The sequence below is a fragment of the Topomyia yanbarensis genome, chromosome 3 (genome assembly GCF_030247195.1).
Source record: "Topomyia yanbarensis strain Yona2022 chromosome 3, ASM3024719v1, whole genome shotgun sequence".
Taxonomy (NCBI): Eukaryota; Metazoa; Arthropoda; class Insecta; order Diptera; family Culicidae; genus Topomyia; species Topomyia yanbarensis.
Window position 1 is genome coordinate 372,842,243 of NC_080672.1, and position 19,005 is coordinate 372,861,247.

General features: G+C 37.3%; 1 protein-coding gene across 5 annotated transcripts in view; it reads left to right on the forward strand.

Moving 5' to 3' along the window:
* The window catches only part of LOC131692520 (high affinity cAMP-specific and IBMX-insensitive 3',5'-cyclic phosphodiesterase 8), a 591,531-nt gene that overhangs the window by 13,194 nt on the left and 559,332 nt on the right, over positions 1-19,005 (forward strand). For 4 of the 5 annotated variants that reach the window (XM_058979616.1, XM_058979617.1, XM_058979619.1 and 1 more), the window contains exon 2: positions 223-1,136. The gene's annotated coding sequence lies outside the window, so the exon portion shown is untranslated. The remainder of the gene's footprint in view (positions 1-222; positions 1,137-19,005) is intronic. The other variant, XM_058979618.1, reaches the window with a different exon arrangement.

A 19,005-nucleotide genomic window follows, 5' to 3' on the forward strand; every position in this document is an offset into this window, starting at 1 on the left:
AAGCACTCTTTAGACAATATGGGTGTAGCACGACCTCGCACGTACGAATAATTGTCATCTATTGACCGCATAAACTTAAGATCAAGCTGAATCTCAAGCTATATAGAGTTTAAAAGGTTCCAAGAAGCAGTATCTACCTTCACACTTTCAACTTAAACCGACAAAAATTCACAAACCAACTTTCCAACTAATCATTATTTTTAAATTTTTCTTCCCCTGCAGCTCACTTGCAGAGACCTGGCTGTGAATTATTTCCTCCACTGAACGAAAAAGTGTTTGGACGGCACGAAAAATTCCGCGCCAGAGCAGTCTCAGACCAGGTAGTTTCCGGCAGAGCTAAAGTTACATTCTTCCGGTACTAAACCGTAATGGAGACGCTGGTACTGGTAGGTGATTGAGGACTAGTATCTCGGGTGGTGCGAGCAAAAAAAAGTTCTGTTCGTGGAAGAAGAAAAAATGCGAACGATGTGTGATTAAAATAACCCAGTAGCGAGTGAATGGTTGCCTGATATAGCTGTGTGTAAGTTATTGCTTTATGTGGATGGAAGCTAAGGTGGAACACCACCATCATCATCATCATCTGTGAGAGTGGTGCAGGAGTCAAAATGCTAGCCGTGTAATCGTACGGCTACACAGCAAGTGTCAGAACGGAACTGGGCAACCGGAAAAGGTGTAAAACAGGAGAAAAGTAAGTCTGAACAAGTGCCTACAAACTGGTTGTGTGTGCGGTTGCCTGAATCGAAAGTGAAGAATGTGATGGCAGAGCTAACCTCCCCAGGGCAGGGTAGAGGGTGGTTGCATTTTAAATCGTAGCGTTTTATAGTTCTCGAATGTCGCGTCACTACTGGTGCACTGTAGGTATCGCAAAGTAAAACAAAAAACCAAAGTGAAGTGTTTGTCAATCCTTCCACGTGAAGAACAAGTAGTCAACAAACGTGCTGCTTTTTTGTGCGGCTCAAGTGTGCGACTTTGGGTGTTGACATGAGAAGATAAGTGGTGCTACAAGAGTGCTAAGGAAAGTGGAGCGCGGATGAGGAAAACTTTTCCTCTTTAATACGTACTCTCGCTCGCGAGTTGTTTGGGGCTGACGGGCAGCCGCCAGCAGTCGGTGGAACAAGGAGTGAGGTGAATGGTAGGTACGTCACGTTTAACTTTCCTAAAATATTCATCATGGGAACGTATTGATTTTAGCAAATAGCGTCAATTATATTATTATAGCCGCACAGTACAGGAGTGACTGAGATGGTCCTCGGGTGTGGGTGGCAGGGTACGATACTCGGCTAGTTCCTGTGTGTCCTCTTTATTTTAGAGACGATTGGTTCGCTTGCCGCGAAAGTGTTGATGCGAAAATGTATATCGTTCAGGTATCGGGCGACAGGTGAGAAATGATGGTACATAAACAACACGATTCCACAAATCGTCGGTTGTTTGTAGGCCGTCACATTGAATGACGCGCTTGAAGTATATATCATTTCAATGTTTTACCCCGTGATTGTACAAGGTACAATGTTCAGATTTGCTAGGGTGACCAAATAAGCAAGTTAAAGACACGTTCGATTCGATCTCGATCGAAGCAAGTTGGAATTATGTAGTACCAATGCCAGATGAAGATAATTCATTTTCATACTACCTCATGTTCAGCTATATAACAGATTTTACTCATATTTGAGTGAAAGTGATTTCGATTGCAATGGGCCCTAGAGGGTGAACATTATTTGCATTTAAACATAAAATTTACGTAGGAATGAAGTGACTAATTCAAATGAGCATTAAAAAAATCCTTCTCACGGAATAAACTTGATCTGAAAGATTTTGAATATGCCAAGATTTTGAGACTGAAAGCAATGGCATTTGACATAAAGTAAAGGACGCTTTCCAAATTTGTCAATATTAAGGCAAAGTTGGTAACTCTAGATTTTCATGCAACTTAAACCAACAACAATGTTGCTTTACTTACTGGATTGTTTTCGTACAATCTGTGGGCATAGTTTTCTTTATTATTATTGTCATTAACGTTTGCGTCATATTAATTAACATTTTCACTATTTGTTATTAGATCTTTTCAACAGTTTAGTTGTTACGTAGAGTTTGTTCAAAATTGCTTTCGAATCGAATCATACAAATTACTCGAATTTATAAATATGATCGAAACAATTCGTTTCAATGTCAGCAATGTAAAACAGTCGGAATATAAAAGATACCGAGTGTACGTTGCCGCAACGCATAATATGCTATACCTTTCGTCATTTATCTTGAAATGGGGTTTAAAATTTAACTAGGAAAAAAAAACTTGAAAATTATTTTATTTCAGCAACACAATAATGTTCTGCTTGTGTGTAGCACCATAAAAGAATATTTAAAAAACTATTTAAGCTACCAAATGTCTGAGGTTCAAATATCCTCACACTGATAATATCAATTCGTAAATATAATGAAATTGATTGTGCAATGCACGAATTCATTCATCGTTTTCTGCAACGAAGTATTTTCGTGCATTGTAAATAGTAGGTTTCGTTCATTTCATGAACAAGAATGTTCATTTCATGAACAAGAATAGCCGCTTACGAAAGCTTTCGTAAATTTTACACATTTAATGTACACTGCACGAATGTTATCGTTGATAACGACATTATTTTTTGTGAATGAAACGAAATATTTCGTTTATTTTAATAAACGTTTATGTATATTAGGAACGAATTCATTGTTCACACGAATTTATTTCGTTCATCTTAGGAAAGTTTTCGTATTAATTAGCATATCATTTTTTCAATCGATTAGTTAAGATCGATGTTTAACAACAACGATTTTTTAACTAACTAAAAGGATCGATCTGGCAAAATCGATTTTATTTCAACCTGCTCACCTCTATTGGGGACTAGAAAGATTGTGGTGTGAAGTAATGGCCACTTGATGAACAAAAGTTTTCGCAAATTTTACATATTTAGTGTACATTGCAGGAATGTTATAGATGATAACGACATTATTTTTCGTGGATGAAACGAAATGATTCGTTTATTTCTATAAATGTTTATGTATATGATGAACGATTTCGTTGGTCGAACGAATTTATTTCGTTTATCTTAGAATTGTTTTCGTATTTATTAGCCTCTTATTCTTTCAGTCGATCTTTTAGGATCGATGTTTCATAACATCGATTTTTTTTTAATTTAAAGAATCGATGTGGCCAAATCGATTTTATTATGGTACAAAGAAATGGCCGCTTGATGAACGAAAGTTTTCGTAAATTTTCCTTATTTGGTTTACATTTCACGAACGTAATCGTTAATAACGACATTATTTTTCGTTAATGAAACGAAATGTTTCGTTTATTTTAATAAACGTTTATGTATAATGCAAACGATTTCGTTGATCGCATTCGATCTTTTAGGATCGATGTTTGACAGCACCGATTTTTTTAATTAAAGGGATCGATCTGGCAAATTCGATTCTATTTTAACCTGCTCATCATTATTGAGGACTAGAAAAATTATGGTGTAAATGGCCGCTTAATGAACGAAAGTTTTCGTTAATTTTACTTATTTAGTGTACATTGCACGAATGTCGTCTTTGAAAACGACATTATTTTTCGTGAATGAAACGAAATGTTTTGCTTATTTTAGTAAACGTTTGTGTATATTACGAACAATCTCGTTGGTCGCACGAATTCATTTCGTTCATCTAAGAGAATTTTTCGTATTTAATCGCATATTATTTTGACATTAATCCTGAAGAGAAAAACTCAAAATTATTCATACAAAACCAACGAGCAGTTCGCGATGGCTCAACTGAATCCGTACTGCTCCAGATTCTGGATCAACAGGAAGCAGAAGAGGTTCAGAAAATCCGGCAGATACGGATGCGGCTACTAAATAGTCAGACCGAGACCGTCGTGATGCTCGACAATTATCTGACGTATAGCAAGTTCACGGTTTGACGAATGGTGCTCGTAAATATAATAAAGATATTCGTATATAGCAGCGAACAATTCGTTTGTCGGACGAAGCTGTTTCGTAATAAGCCAACGAAAGTCGTTTCGTGGTTTTCACGAAAAACTCGTAATAAAAAATAAAAGTGTTTCAATAGAACTACGTATGATTCATTATATGTACGAAAATTTCGTATATTTCACGAAAATTTTCTGTAATTTCTAAGCGATTTACGAATATATTCTATCAGTGCATTTAATCAAATCCAGAGTATATCCAGGAATGATGCATGTAGACACTTTCACAAGGGCATTGTTAAACTTCTTTCTTGGGTTTTTGCAAACCTCATGACAGATTTAAAAAAATTAGGGAGGAGTGAAGAGCAAAAACAACAGTATTGCTTCCTTGTTAGTCCTAGACTGACCGGGCAGAGTGAATCAGGCCGAATCCAGCCAAAAAGTATCGAGTCTTCCTTTCGATACCTCATGAAGTCACTTTTGGACGTTTTCATGTGGATTTGTCCGATGACAGACCCAGATGTGACAAAGATATAAAGATTACCGTACAGAATTATTGGCAACCGTAATGAACAACATTGCGTTTCGCATGTTATTGCTGCTAACGGGCGTAAAATTATGCCAATTTCTCTAGCCCTTCTGGCAACCCAGTTTATGATGATCGCCTTCGTACTTCGATCTGTCGCGATCATCAGACAGTCTTCGTTAAACTTGCATGTGATAAGGAATAAAATTTTCTGTGACCGATAATTCGTCGATAATAAGTCGAAAGTGTAGGAAATAAATTGTGGTTCAATGCAAAGTTCTTTGTGCATATAAATTCCAAGTTGCACGTCTGTTCGTATATACCGAATGCCCAGTCCGCCATTTTGCGCTTCTCGGCTTTGGTTGGTGCTAGTGCGATCTACGCTATTTCTTCTGCACTGGACTGTTGCAACTAGGGTGACGATCCGAATTGCTGCCATCACTACGTCGGAACGATTCTGGTGAGCATTGAAAATCAGCACAACGTACCCCCTCGGTAAGCGCCATCACAAGGTTTTCTGGTTGGTTGGCTAAGATCCGGTGTTTTCCATAGTATGTATACTTGGTGTTTTATTGTTGTTGTTGTTAAAAAATAAATTGAAACTTGAATCAAAATGTTGGATTGACGTTTGAATCGGTTAAATAGCCATATAGTGCACAGTGGGCCAAAAAAAGAGGCACTTAATTAGTCGTCGGATTTCTATCATAATTTGTATATGAAAAGTTGCGGAATTTGATTGAACATCGATCGAGGCAAGTTGAAATTAAGTAGTACCAACCCAACAAACATTTCGTGGTTTTATAAACGTTTTAACAGTTGCTTTATTCAGCTCTAGCTGAACATTGGAAGTATACGTGTAATCATATATCGTTTATTCCACCCTTAAACATCCGGGATTTGGAGAATTTATTCAGCTTGTCTGATTAAGACACATGAAAGAACAATTCTTCAGCACGTATACAGCCTGAAGAAAACCACAGTTCAGCTTTATCAATAAACCTTTTCGTTACCGCTATTCAGCTGAGAGAATTATCATAGGAAAATTGTTAAAAAAGACATTTATTTCAAGTTACACACGCTATCAATCTCTTTGGAAGCCAAATTCTTTTATTAGTGTTACGTTACAGTTACAGAAAAATTGTATTACCTTGTTGGATATCATATCACGTACCTGGATCCGAACCAGCAACCTGTTGAATACTAAGCACTTACCTTACTGTCTGCACCAATCTTGCATACATCGAATGCTTAAGATTTCACCGATGTACCGACAAGTCTACGCTGCTGAATAGAGTCTGTACAAAGGCTACAGTAGCCTTCCATAGATTTGAGTGAACTTAGTTGGCTTGGGTTCGAATCCCAACCTACGATAATTTTGTAATTTCAATTTTTTTTTATTTAATAATTTTTAGAACATTCGGGAATTTTAAATTAGATAATTTATTTATTTCAAAAATGATGATTATAGTCGCTTTTGTTTCCAAGGTGAGGATTTATGGTTGTCACAAACATTTAGATAAGTAAAAATGGGTGTTATATGAAAGTGGTGGTAACTGAATGATGGATTGAAGTCATTTATTATTCTAAGATGGCAATCGTCTCAATTTATTTACCACTTCCTGCCAAATGATTTTCTTTCCATTGTGATTTTTTTGGTAAGCGGAAGTCGCTGTTCGAATTCAATAGTTTATTTATTTATATCAATTAAGTTCGCCAGCGCTAATAATCATTTCATTATATCTTTGTTTGCAAGTCGATGGATAGAAAAAAATCATGGTAACAATGCTGGTGTCTAAAATTTATAGCAACGTTGGAACAAAAAGTTTCTCTTGTGTTCAATATGAGAATATTCATGTTTCACAGGTAAACAGACCGTTTCGAATTAAAAGGTAAATTTACATAAACGAGGGCGCGTGTGATTTGGTAAGCTTGTACATTGAAAAGCTGTAAATCGTGTATTTCCCGTGGTGAAAACTCAGTAGATATAAAAAACTAAATAAACTTTCTTTATTTCTTTATTCATTTAATGATCTATTGCTCCTTAACTGTAATATATGCAAAACATCTCAATTGGAATATACCTAAATAATAAAAAAATCCTTCACTTAATAGTAAAAAAAATATTGTGTGTGTATTGGGACTCGAACCCAGGTCGGTTGCCATTCCTCATGATTTGCTAATCGCGCCAATTTTTGTAGTAGTTACCTTTGTTAAACACATAATTCAGCTAAAAGTCAAAGGTGGTATAACGGCAAATGTAAAGGTAGAAACAACCTCTTGAAGACATGTAGTGCAGCTTAATGATTAAAGGTAATACTATTGGTAACAGCATCGTTTATTCAACTCGCAATTCAGTCTAATTAGGATGGTTGAATAAAAGCTTTAATATTGTCGCTATTACATTTATTAGCAGTATAGTTCAGCCTAGTTGGAACTGGCGAATACTGGATTTTAAATAGGCTGAATAAACTGTTAATGTTTAAGTAGTTCAGCGAAAGTTTTATTCAGCTTACATAACCTTTAATCTGCTTTAAATCAACACGTAGTCTTATAGTTCAGCTCCTAATGTTTGTTGGGAATGCTTGGATAATTCATTTTGATTCTGCCTCATATCTAGCAGATTTTTCTCATATTTGAGTGAAAGCTATTATGGTTGCAATGAGCATGCGACTGTTTCTTATTTACTATAATCCTTTTTAATTTCGTAAAGTTATATATTTTTAATTGCTTTGACACCATAATTCAGTCGTTGGAAGTACCACACGTCGCAAGGTGATGAATTTCAAAAACTTTCGGGGAAGTAGCAGGGCTGTCTTAAAACTACGCGGGCACTATTGAACTGAGGGGTCCTTCAATTGAACAAGTATAAACAGCTGTCGAGTATGAGCTTGAGCTTGTGCGACCACCCCTGGCTGCTACTCCGTTATCGATCGGAACTAGCTGAAGTTGCACAGGGAATCAGTAGATAATTATGCTTGGGATTAGCGAAACATCTTTCAATGTGCAACTCCTGGTAATCCTAAAGTGTTTCTTCTGATCAATACCGACGCCGGCCAGGCCCGAACGTAGATCGCGGAAGGAAAGGGAAGGAATTGTTAGTCCAATACCTGCTTTTGCTAGAGGCCGTATATACTACTGCGCACTCCACAAGTATCACGGGAGGAGAATATTTTTGTTAGTAGAGTATAGAAGTTGGATATACTTCTTCTTTACCGACGCCAGAGAGATGATTCCACTACCTGGACTAGATATCGATCCACCAATTTCATGGACCGGGGACCAACGGCTTTACTTCCCTTCCGAAGGAAGACGTGACCACAGATTTTTTCACCTCAGAAAAATCTCAACGACTTCAGCTGGAAATAAACCCAGGCCAACTGGAATGAGTGGCGGTCACGCTTACCACTCAACCACCGGCGCCGTCAGTATAAACAGCTATCGAGCATGAGTATGATAAGTTGGATTCAAAACATACGAAGAGCAAAGACAATTTCAGATTTCCACAAGCAGATGTCATTGCTGATGTACAAATATGGTCGATAATTGCTGGATGATATGAGAAAATCTCAAAAAGTTATTAGTTTTTTGGCCAATCTGACTGATAGTGGCAAACGGCCTAACACACTATATGCGGTGTCCCACCACCGAACTTAGGTGAGCTGCGTACAGTGTAATAGACATACCAACTATGATATAGTCTGCTCAGAAGGTGTTATCTGTCCTTCATAGTTACAAAACGTTGTTTGAGGATTATGACTGCATCCATCAAGAAGGAAAAATATTGAAGGAGGGTTGGTTAAACTTTCATTATTTGAACGTTGACCAGAGTAGCAAAAATTGCATTGTATATAATGTGTAACCATAACCAACCATATTCAAAGCCCACTGCTGTTTATAATTTCTGGAATACTCGATTGCACATGCTCATTTATATTGTTTCGTTTAGTGTTTTCTTGATATGCTAGCTTCTTGTTGTTCTTTATATGAAGAAACTAAACAGAACCCCAGAATTTGGAAAAAGCCATAAGTTTACTTTCAATCAGTATTCCACTTTGCTTACAGATGGCGGCATTTGGGAACCTTTGAAACCAATCGATCGATCGCCTTGAGATTCGTTCATTTTGTTGGCATTCCTTTTGGTCGAAATAGAAATAACGGTTCATAGAAATATTGTCTCTTTTTGCACGAATTGTTTCAGCAAAAATTTTCGCCTTTGGGAGAAAGATTGGTGTTTATCCATTTTTTCCTCTTTAGGGAGGAATGTAGCATAGTGCGGTTTTTCGTGATTTCGAAAAAAGGTCATATTTCAAAAATAAGGTGACTTTAAACTACGTATACTTGTCGAAAATGCCTTTGTGCCGTACGAATGTATTGCAGAAAACAGAAAAGAATAATGTACTATATTTACAATGTTATATTAAGGGGTTATACCACTGTAGAGCATGAAAAAATTGGCATATTTTGTAATTTTTATTGACGCAATGAATAGGTGAATCAAGATAATTTAAAATGGGATTCACAATACTAATTATGATGCACGTAAAGTAATGTTTTCAAGTAATTTCATCATAAGATGGCGACTGAGTAGTATTTTCCCGCCGGCGACCTTTTTTGGTAAGATTCAAAGACCGGAAATCTGTCTTCCGTATTTTTTTTCCTGGAGACAAAAACCAAAATCTTTCTACTCTCTAGAACGATAGCAAGCAACCTACATAGGATTTTTCTTTCGATATTTTGCTAATTCGTAAAATGGCACACTTATTAGCAGAAAAACCCCGAAATAAAGCATATTTTAGGCAATAAAATTTCTTGTCGATTTTTAAAAATTATGCAGCGGTGTAATCCCTTAAAAGAAGTATTTACGGTAGTTTTCGTTTTTCTCCCATATCTCGAAACGGGCTTTTTGAAAACTGCACTGAGCTCCTCATTTTACAAATAGCAAAACATAAAAGAATCACGGCTCAGTCAAACTAAATAAATTCTCCTACTGCACAGTGTTTCCAAATAGGTAAATACGTGATCAAAATTGTTTGGACCATGGAAAGTTGATTTTTGATCTTCAGTGAACTTTTCACTTCTCACTATTCCTGGATTCTACACTTTTATAGTGCGAGTAATCAAACTGCTACTGAAAACTGCGAGCTGTCAAAACAAATGAGTGATAGAGATGGTACTCTCATAGAAAAACCAGTCTAACGAACCTTTAAGAATTTATTGGAGAAAAAATTGGTACGCAGTGCAGCTCGAATCCAATTTTCATTGCCACAAGCAATATTTCCCCTTTTATAAGGGTATTAAGTAGAGGATTAAGATGAGAAGAAAACTTTAGTTTACTCATTTATGCATATAAACATTTACCTTATCCAACAAAGTTATAGGGCATGTAGTTAGAAACCTCCCTCTTACTTTCCATCTACCCTGTAAATGAGTAGTATAATTTATGTATGGTCTCCTAATAGTATTGTAGTTGAGGCTATAACCGTCGATAACTCAACAAATGTAAGAGATAGAAATATATTTCTGTGACAAAAATGCCTAACAATTATTTGGAAAATCACCGGAAAAAGTTATTTCAATGAGTGGTTTTAACGGGCATATCATAGAAAACTCCACAAATGTGTGTGTGTTTATACAATCCACCTCTCATTGAACGGAAGTGATTTTATGACAGAAACTTAACTGCGTCAATTTAATGATAAATTTGGTGTTATTCATTGAAACTTTGTACTCTTGTTTAGCCCTGGAGATGGAAGGCGATAGCTCTACTGTACATAAAAATGAAGCCGCCTTCATACAAAATAAGCCCTGTGCGAATACATCCACGTACTAGATATTTGCAACGTATACGCACTTCCAGAATGTTAAATAAGTTTTTTAATGTTTTTGATTTTGGCACAAATTTGCGTTAACGAAATTATGTGGGTAAAATAAATAAGCATTGGAAAATAACTTAAAATGATTTCACCAGGGTGTTGTTCCCTTTTTTCTCAGAGTCTATTTGACACGGCTCAATGCATTAGCACAACTGAGCCGTGGATCTTTTAAGTTTTTACAATAAGTAAAAATCAAACAAGAATGTCTGTCTGCCAGATCTTGCTGATGCAGTTTGCTGCTGCGTGTTGAGATCCTTTTCCTTGGTGGTGAAGTATTAGTTGCGTTATCCGTCGCTTTAGTCACGTTATCGTTCAATACAAACGCCGTTGGAATACCGGTGAAAAAATTTCTCGAAGTGTCATTCGTAATAGATTCATAATTCGTTTGATGCAACCTTCCTTAGTGCGCGGTGCCAAATCATGGATACGAACTCCACCATGTCGTTTTCCATATACACGTGGATCTTGATTCTGGTGTTATTCAATTCGAGCTATTGTTGCATGTTGTTCAATGCAATGAAGTTTTCTGCCTGTGCTAAACTTCTAAACGTAATCAATACACAGTTTTTGGCGTGGTGTAGTTGAATGTACGCAACATCCGCGAGGTTAAGCTCCATTTTAACTTTAACTAGTTGTTCCATCTCCTGAATAGTGGGTCCAGCACGAGTTTTATTAAAATCGATCGAAATCGTGCTATCCCATAGCACGGGCTCTTTTGTTTCCTTTGGCAGACTCATTGCACTTCACAGCCAGGGCCAACGATACAATACTGTTTGTGCACTGAATATAGAACAAAGCGCTGGCTTGCTTCACTGGTGCCTACAGCGGAGCGATTTTTTTCGATTCTGCTTGATGCGAGGTCAGAAGATAGACTGAAGAGTGTTGTTCTGAATACTCTATCCTCAATCAATGTTGCATCAACTAGTCAAGTTCAGACGGCGCTGTAGATACTAATCGGAACGAACGGGCATATTTTTGACAGTTTGATTCACGCTCACACATGGCAAAATTATAGTCACATAAATCACTACATAAAATCTATTCTCGCGGTATTTTAACACTATAGTCCAAAAATCGACTTTTCGTGGTTAAAATAACTTCGATCACGTTTTTGACTATTTGAAAACACTGTGCATGGACAAATATTAATTAAACATTTCATAGTTTCTCTTTCAATGTAATGTTTACATCCTGTGAAGTTTGAAGTTGGGTTTTTTGTTGCAGTAAACATAGAAATGAGTTAATTCTACGTTCGCATGGAAAATTCTGAGCATTAAGGAAAATGTAATAAAAACGTGTCAAGAGTAATAAAACAGCAAGTCATCAACGGAACGAGGCAGCTAGGAATCCGTAAGCAGCATCGAAGAAGTAGCAGGGAAAGATACGTCCAGAAATTCCAGGAAACAGTAGAATACCGCAGATGTAACTGGGATAATGTGACGCATTTTTTGAGTTCTGTTAAGTGAACATAACTAATTACTTTCAAGTGTAAACTTCCCGCAGTGAAGAAAAGCAAATAAGCTCTCTTTGTTCTCAGAAACTAACCGAAAATACTTATTTTCCTAAGAGTTACCGAACTCCGACTGTTCAAAATAACCAAAATTGAAAGTCTTTTGTTTTGGGGGTAAAGTGGGAAACTTCGCGTAATTCCGGTATCGGAAATCGCATCGAGATGAAATTTGTAATCCGTAAGGGTAACAATTTAGCGCTGGCTGGAAATATACCTAATTTAGACTATATACTCCATAGAGTGTATTTGTTTACGCAACATTATGCTCACCGCTGTTCTGTACCGTTCACATTTAGTTGTAAATTTTTGTTCATTTTCGCGTAGTAGTGGGCAACTTACAAGAACATACTTACAAATTAAATAGCCTGGAGGGATGGGGGTTAGAGTGGGACATGGTTACATGAAAAAAATAAAAATAAAAATTTGCTCCGAGTAACTTTTTGGGTCCCATTTAGCTCCCAGAACAACTCTGCATCATACTCAGTTGCGGTTCGGCTTCGCCTCATCACTACTCTAACACTAACTTATTGTCGGAATAGATTAGCGCCGGCTTGACGCAAATCCCTTAAAACTAAAACACACTTTGTTTGTCAATCAAACGTGATGTCCTGTTCGAGCAGAAGTTCTGTTTATGCTGATGAGACACAGTGAAGCCGAAACTTGTCTTGGCTTAGCAGGCCTATGCGAAAGCACTATGTTATATTTCACCCCAAGGAGGAAAATTTGGTAAAAACCAAAATTTCTCACTAGGGTGAAAATTTGTTGGTAAAACCAGTCTTTGCACTTGAGGACACAAATCTTTATTTCATACTCAGTTGTGTTTCGGCTTCGCCTCATCAGAAACCGACACTAACTTATTGTCGGAATAGATTAGCGCCGGCTAACTCTGCATATTTTTAGCTCGATCGGTGAAACTATATTTTTGCGCCCAGGGTTTAAAGTTCACATGGGATTTTGTATGGGAAAGTCGTCTTTTGCGAAATAATTCTTCCAAGAGTCGCCATTTACCTCCTAAAAATAAATAGATGTCTGCTTTTTATAGAAAACTAGCCAATACCCATCGCGCGCTGGTGTGACTTTCAACGAAATAAGAGGAAAACACAATTTGTTCCGAAGCGCCATCTGGCGAGCAGATAATCCCCAACCAACAGCGCACAAACATACTCCATAACAAAGGCCTACTATGTATAATTTTTTACGGCAATCGGTTAAGCCGTTTTCGAGTCCATAAATCATATACATACAAACTTTGATTTTTATATATATAGATTTGTCAAGGAAACAAAGTCTAAAAGACTGCGAAACGATCTGATGCTTGTGGAAAAGTTATTTAGAAAAAAAAAAAAACTGATCGATGTCCTGAAGATTGATGAAAATTTCACTTTTCTAGCATCACTGCTGCTGATAGTCGAATTATACACAAATTTTTTAAGTTTCTCTTATTATGTATAAAAGAAGCCTCAATTTATTCCTCAAAACTCTTGCGAAGTGACCAAACAGTATAGATAAATGGTTTTGACACATAAAGAGAAAATTAAAACAAAATTGCGTATAATTGGACAACGAAAAGCAGTGGTGCTAGAAAAAATGAATATTTTATCAATCGTCAGAGCATCAATCGGTTTCTGCTTAATAACTTTTTTCTCAAGCGTCAGATCGTTTCGTGGTTTTCGAGACAGTTATTTTTAGGAAGTAATGGGCGACCCCTGAAGGAATTATTTTGTGAAAGTTAATTTTCCCATACAAAATCTCATGTAAACTTCAAACAGCGGGCGCAAAAATATAGTTCCAGGGATGGAGCTAAAAATTTGCACAGTTGTTCTAGGACCCAAATGGAACCTAAAATGTTGCTCGGAGCTGGAATCCAATTTTTGTCCCACCCTAGTGGGATTGCGGTAGGGATGTAACACTTTTCATTTGAGACTAAGTTTGGTCAAATCAGCCATCTCCGAGAAACCGAAGTGACATTAGAGATTGAGCTTGTACGACCACCCCTGGCTGCTAGTCCGTTATCGATATGGACTAGCTGAAGTTGCACAGGGAATCACTAGATAATTATGCTTAGGAGTAGCGAAACATCTTTCAAGGTGCAACTCCTGGTAATCCTAAATTGTTTATTGATCAATACCGGCGCCAGCCAGGCCAGAACGTAGATCGAGGAAGGAAAGGGAAGGAATGGATACTTGCTTTTTCTAGAGGCCGCATATACTACTGCGAACTCCATAAGTATCACGGGAGGAGGTATTTGTTAGTAAGTATAGAAGTTGGATTCTATTTCTTCTTTACCGACGCCAAAGAGTTGACTGCACTATCTGGACTAGATACCGGATCCATCAAACTCATGGACCGGATACCAACGGAAGGCGTGAGACCAGACTCATCTCATAAAAATCTCATTGACCGTGGCTGGAATTCAACCCAGGCCAACTGGAATGAGTAGCAGTCACGCTTACCGCTCAACCACCGGTGCCGTCCCGAAAAACCGAAGTGGCATTAGAGCACAAAAACTTTTCTGCACGCGTCGCTTTACCATAAAGATTCGGTTAGGGTTCCAATAGATAGTTGTCAATAGAGCATGACAACTCTACATTGATAGTTTGCCCAGAAAGTGCCATTTCCCACTTTACCTCACAAAATACAAAATTTCCCAAACCGCATAATGTACATTGTACAGTTTGCTGACTCGACTCACACTAGGAAACTCTAGTCAGAGATATTAATAGGGTTACTAGTACCGAACCGTTTTGTCAAAAATCGGTGCTGCGGTACTGAAACGCTCAGTACCGGTAGTATCGATAAAATACCGGTACTCGACCATTTTTTTATAAAAAACCTATTTTAATCCACCTAGCGGTGCAATTGTGCCTTTCTCAATCATGAACACGATAATGTGTGCGTTGTTTATATTCATTAAAAGCTGTTAAATGCATATATTACATTCTATTATTATACATCACATGACAACTATATACAGGAAAATAAATCATTATTCGAGTTCTAAAATTTTGAAAAAGAAAAAACAGCCACGGTAATATTGAACTGAAAAAAGGTGCGAAATCGGCAGTCCCAAAAAGTCGATTTTTACAAAAAAAAATTTTTTTTCGGGATAGCATAAAATCTCGACGTTTCATGCATTTTGAAGATGTTTGGCATCAAAAATACGAATTCGATTTCTGAAATTTCATGAGGTCCCCCCTTTGAAAAAAAAAAAATTGAGTTCCGGCTTATATGGGAATTTCATATGTGACCGGACGATTTAGTGTATATTTCCGGACCCATATAAGCGATCCGTACGAAATTTTATAGACAGCTATGGGGATATTATAGCTATCATTTGGGACTAAGTTTGTGAAAATCGGTCCAACTATTTCCGGGAAACTGATGTGAGTTCGTAAATTTTGAAAGATGGCCGCTTTTCCCGGGCACTTCCGGAACCGTCTATGGTGGTCAATGTAGTCAACGAAAGTTTGGTTGGCCGTCGGTGACCTAGAACAGCAAATTTAAGTTGTTTGAGAGACATTTTAGCGAAATTTTTACCTTTTTTACTTTCATCGGAGTATCGGTTTGAATCACAATTTGCTATGTGATCGCCACAACCTGTAACTCCGGAACCGGAAGTCGGATCGGGATGAAATTAAATAGCTATTTACGGGGACGCAATACCTTTCATTTGAGGTCAAGTTTATTCGAATCGGTCTAGCCATCTCCGAGAAACCGATGTGACTGTTATTCTGAATTTAGATACTTCCGCCGGGGCTTCCGGAACCGATGATGGTGGCCAATGTGGCCAAATAGACTTTGAATGGATGTTAGTGACCTAATACTACAAATCGAAGCAGTTGTGGTCATATTTTGGAAAATTTTTCACCTTTATACATTCATTGCAGAATTTATTAAAATCGACATTTTCTGCGTGTTCGTACTCATCACCCTGTAATTCCGGAACCGGAAGTCGGATCCATTAGAAATTCAATAGCAGCCTATGGGAACGTTGCACCTTTCATTTGAGACTAAGTTTGTCAAAATCGGTTCAGCCATCTCACTCATTTTTCTAGTGACATTTTTGGTCACATACACACACACATACACACACATACATACATACACACAGACATTTGCCGAACTCGACGAACTGAATCGAATGGTATATGTCACTCGGCCCTCCGGGCCTCGATTTTCAGAGCAATTGCAATACCTTTCTATTGAGAAAGGCAAAAAGGTGGAATTCTTTTGATTAGATGATGTATGCTTAACAACACAGTAAAAAATCATGAATGTTAATTGTAACGTAACTTGTACATTAATTAATTCAATATTGACGTAAAACTGAATCCAATACAATTTTCCGTTCAAATTAACATAAATAAAACTCACATAACTCATAACACAAAGCTTCAACATATCTCAGTCAATATTACTGCAGAAGATTAAATCTTATCCAAGCGACATTGAAATTTCCACTACTCAACGATTTTTTCGATTACATGTCATTTAAAAACGCATGTAAAATTCAATATCAATTCTTCAAAAGGGCTTATGAGATTTTTGTAAACAAACTTATTTCGCTCATTATTCCGCTGTTGAGTCGAATTTCATGAAAGATACACATGAATCAACATCTTTACCCTTGGTAGAATCAGGGCCGGCGGAAAGTGTGGGTAGTATGGGTAGTACTACCCACTCGAAAATAACCGAGTGGGTAATACACATTTTTAACCATTTCAAAAAAATTTAGATGTTCAATGCAATTATCTAGCACTACACACATTTGGAAACATCGATGTACCACATTTCCATTTGCATAAACGAACGTGATTTAATGTGAATGTAACGTAAGCGCGTACATTGCGAAAAGGGGAAAAATCCTTACTAATGGATCCCTAACCCTATGCGTGCTACCCACTCGGGCGTAAAGTGTTTCGCCGCCCCTGGGTAGAATCAATTTCAAATGTCTCCTGTGTTGAAATTATAGCAAATTAGGAGAAATCAACAAAACAAAAGTTTGTTTACAAATCTTATTAGCCCTATTTAAAAGTTGATATGGAATTATGTTTTATTTACATGAAAATCATGTAAATTTCAAATCACATGTAAAGTTAAGATACGGGTAATGTAGCACATTTGTTACATTCAAGTAAATGTAAATTTATTGGTGTTATTCGTACTGTGAAGTTGTCTGATCAACAAAGCATGTATACTAGAGTGACAGGAAAGAAATGACCCCTATCGGCCCACCCCTGAGTCGATTTCTAGTCTCGCCAGGAGTACTTGTTCCAAATTTGAAGCAAATTGGACAAGTTTAGCTACCGAACCAACGTGCCTGAAGTTTGTATGAGATTTTTCAACAGTTTACATGGAGAAAAGCCACTAGCTCAGATTTTCGCCGCTAGGTTGCACTGTTCGCATCGTATTATCACTGTAAGTGAAAATAAGAAAGATAATTTAATTGTCTACAACTTTGTCGAAGACTGCTAGTGAATCCGGCTTTGTTAAAAGAAGTTATTAAACTTTTAGCGAAGTGATGTCTGAGTCAGTTTTCCATAGGGCCAATCAGTGCATGGTTGTGCATCAGGGTTGCTTTCTGTAACTGTAAACAGAAAACACTCATAGACGGACACAAGCACTCACCACCGACTCCCTTTCGATGCATATTCCCTCACTGTGACGACAACACACACTGTTGTTAAAACAATGTGAGTGCCACTGCGAAATTTGCTCTCTCATTTCGCACTTTTTCTCATATTTCTTCGGTTCAATTCGATCAACATCTCACTGAGACAGTCAATTACAAAAATGATCGTCGTTATTGTCAACTTTTCATTCAAAAGCATTTTTGCTAATCAGGGTTGGCTTTTATATCAAGAGATAACATCAAACAATAGTAGGTTTTTCTAAATACTAATTCATCAAATTCATTATATATTTAGACTAATTATTACCAACTATGAAACTTTAATCTGACAAAATGTAGACATTGCAAAACAACACCAATCGGTTTGCCATTTCTTTTTTGAGTCTATCGATTATTTTAATTGATACTGCATGTGCGTAGGTTTTGATGTTTTGTCTAGTTACTTTAGCATTCATTGCTTCTGAAATCGGGTCCAGTAGCATTCGAAGCCCTTCCCATTCGAAGCATCGCATTGGCAGATTATGGCAAATGACTAGCTTCAAACAAGCTTCAATAAAATTATGCGCATCAATCGCCACCGGTCGTTTTGCAACTGGACGCTTCATCTTTGCTACGCCATCAGAGTCGTTGAGAAGTCCTCTAACATTAGCTGCTTCCGGATGCTCTAGTCGAAAATGTCGAGTAAAGTTACCGGCATCATAGTTATTCTGAAAATAATCACAATTCCCATTCTCGTCTATATAACATTTGAAAACTCCTTCCGCGATTTTAACACATTCTCGAGTGATGCAAACGAACGCTTTGTTGCCTTTTTCGCCTTTTCCATCCACCTCAAAATCGAAATAGAACAATCTTCACGGTAAGAAGTGTACACGCCAAATAGAATAGCGCGAAGCACACACAGCAGAGAGTATGAAAAGTGAGTTGCATTCGCATTAGTGGCAGTACTGTCAAGTTTTATCTCACTTCACACATATACGTTGTTGCCACTCACGGGCTTCAGTTTTGGTTGCTTGAGTTCTCTCAACTTAAAATTACGATCGTTTTGGTTCGTGACTGAACTTTTACACACAGTTTGAAAATTTATTGATATTCATGACTTCGTGCAACCCTGTGCATCAGTACTCGATTCGCACGAACTAATCATTTTTGTGAAATAACAGTTAGATTTAGCTCAATAGTACGTTCAGAAGAATTGTAGTAAATACATAATAGGAGTCATGTTTTGGTTGGAAAATTTTAGTTCCAACTGTGACCGCATAGAGGGCGCCAACACTAACTTTTCAACGGAGAGAGATAGAAATTAGGTGTCTTCCACAAAGTTGTAGAACAGGCATTTTGCAATAATTCTTCCGAACATCTCGATATTCTATCTTACTTCTATGAAAAGTTAGTGTTGGCGCCCTCTATGCGGTCACAGTTGGAACTAAAATTTTCCAACCAAAACATAACTCGTATTATGTGGTATAATTCTTCTGAACATACTATTGAGCTAAACCTAACTGTTATTTCACAAAAATG